Here is a 2,810-nt window from a genome sequence, read left to right on the forward strand (position 1 = left end):
AGTTCTCCCTGTATTCCGTAAGATCTAACCTTGCTAATCAGTCTCTCATGGGGAACCTTGTTGAACGCCTTACTGAAGTCCATATAGATCACATCTACTGCTCTGCCCTCATCAATCCTCTTTGTTGCTTCCTCAAAAAACACAATCAAGTTTATGAGACATGATTTCCCACGCACAAAGCCATGTTGACTATCCCTAATCAGTCCTTGCCTTTCCAAATACATGTACATCCTATCCCTCAGGATTCCTTCCAACAACTTGCCCACCACTGACATCAGGCTCACTGGTCTATAGTTCCCTGGCTTGTCCTTACCACCCTTCTTCAACAGTGGCACCATGTTAGCCAACCTCTAGTCTTCCGGCACCTCACCTGGGACTATCGATGATACAAATATCTCAGCAAGAAGCCCAGCAATCAATTCTCTAGCTTCCCACAGAGTTCTAGGGTACACCTGATCAGGTCCTGGGGATTTATCCACCTTTACCTGTTTCAAGACATGCAGCACTTCCTTCTCTGTAATATGGACATTTTGCAAGATGTCCCATCTATTTCCCTACAGTCTATATCTTCCATATCCTTTTCTGGCTATGACTAACTAATCTGTGAGACAACTGTCAATTTTAACACCAGCCCCGAAGGTGTTAGTAAGGAGGACCTTGCAGGATTGACAGGGTTATGTTTGCATTGTCATTTCTGATGCCTTAGTTCATGCCTGATGGTTCATCCAGTTCCATTCCTCTCTTGAGACTTTCTAGAGGTTGATCCAACCAAGTGGCTTGGTGGGCCATTTCAGAATGCTGTTAAGAGCCAAGTTATAATTTAGATGTATTTCAACTGCAGTGATTCAGCAAAGACTCAGGCCTCCAAAGATAAAATTGACTATTACTTCAACCAATATTGTTTAAATATTGTGAATCACTGGAGTACTTTCTTGTTAACAAAATTGCCAAATTGCATTCAAAACCGGAGAAAAATATATTATGAAATCTGTCTTGCCTTTGACTGAAATTGAAACGTCAGGAGATCATTAGCTTTTAAAGTATGCCCTGCTGTTAAAGATCAAATCATTTTAAGCACATTTACCATTGTTTCATTAAGGGCAATCTTCTTCAAAATGTAACTTTAACATAATCTGCATTTTAAAGGGCCACGTGATTTGTTTTCCAATTGTAATAGATTTTAGATTTCCAAAGGTTGATAATTATAGCTGTTTCTGCTATGACTGTTGGCATTTCAAAAGCACACAGAACCATTTTTCTCAGTATGGAATTCTATTTTGAAAAGCAGTTTCAAGTGATTCTTAAAAGTGCATGTATGTATGATGCGTTTAGTGAATAAGTAGTTTAAATGAACACTTGAGGGATTTATATTTTTAATGACTTTTATAAATGAGGAGTTTTTGGGGGGTATGAAATGTCTGTGATTACCAGCTTAATTGGATAGTTAGTGTCCATTTCAAGGACGTCCTGAGACATTCACATAAAGGATCGTAGATGACTATTTGTGGAAGACATATGAGAAGCACAAATGGTAAATGGGAGTATGAGGGAGCATGACATATGAGTGGTTTCAAGAGACATGTAATGTTTGAATGTCATTGAGTTGCATGGGATATAAAAGGATACAGAGGGGTCACAGGGTGTATGAGGGGGTTATAAGGGCAGAATGATGCTGAATCAGGGGTTGAGGAATGAGATTTAGGAAGAATATGAAGTATATCAGGAGCTAGGTTGCTGTACTTGAGAACTGAGGCAACCTTCTGACCAGATACCTCCTTCCCATTCCCTCCACACGCAATGCTATTCAAAAACCTGAACTCTCTCTGTCAGCAGACAGAGGCAAAATATTGTCGAGATGGAGTTCAAAAGTGAATTTGGATTTCGCAAATCCAAGCATTTCCTTGCAAAATCCATGCGCAGGCTTGAATGAGATCTAGAGCTGTGTTTTCCTGGTAGAAACTAAATTAAACATGCTTGTGTCGGCTCCTTGCAATTGATTATGGCTTTATCATATTGATGTTGACTTCTTCCATTTCAGTATATCACTAGAGAAAAGTAGAACCAGAAAAACTCATGGAATTAAAGGCTGATAATTTGCTGTGGACCTGATGGACTGCTATGGAAAATAAAGAACATGAAAGCATAGGAAGGGTTAAAGCATGAAGACCACTGGCAGTCTGTGGTGTGTGGAAGGCAGGATGGGATAAAAATAGTGGAATGCTCTTACACCAATTAGCAGAGTAAGGTTAAGGCTGAAAGTTCACTATAGCGAGATGAGATAACACAAGTAATAAAGCAAGTTCTCTTTTAAATATCATTGTGACAAGATTGGGACAATAAATATTTGGGACATGACATTAAAATACCTAATTAATAATTAGTAGAGTCAGCTTGAGACAGGAGACTACTATAATGGATGGAATAGCTAAATATCTATCATGACAGTTTGGTCTGGTATGGAAGATCACTGTAGCAGAGTTAGCAATAAGTATCCCACTGTGACATTAGAATAACATTAAGTAGAATGTACAACTAAATAGATAATGGGAACTAACATCACTGGTTAAAGCATGAAGACTTTTTCAGGTTTTTGAATAACACGTCCATATGCTTGTCCAATGACGACTTAAATGTACTTAAAGTTGGCCAATCTACTACCATTGCAGGCAAAGCATTCCATACCCTTACTACTCTGAGTAAAGAAACTACCTCTGACATCTGTCCTATATCTATCACCCCTCAATTTAAAGCTATGTCCCCTCGTGCTCGCCGTCACCATTCTTGGAAAAAGGCTCTCCCTTTCCTTCCTA

Source organism: Chiloscyllium plagiosum, chromosome 15, assembly GCF_004010195.1.
Source record: "Chiloscyllium plagiosum isolate BGI_BamShark_2017 chromosome 15, ASM401019v2, whole genome shotgun sequence".
Taxonomy (NCBI): Eukaryota; Metazoa; Chordata; class Chondrichthyes; order Orectolobiformes; family Hemiscylliidae; genus Chiloscyllium; species Chiloscyllium plagiosum.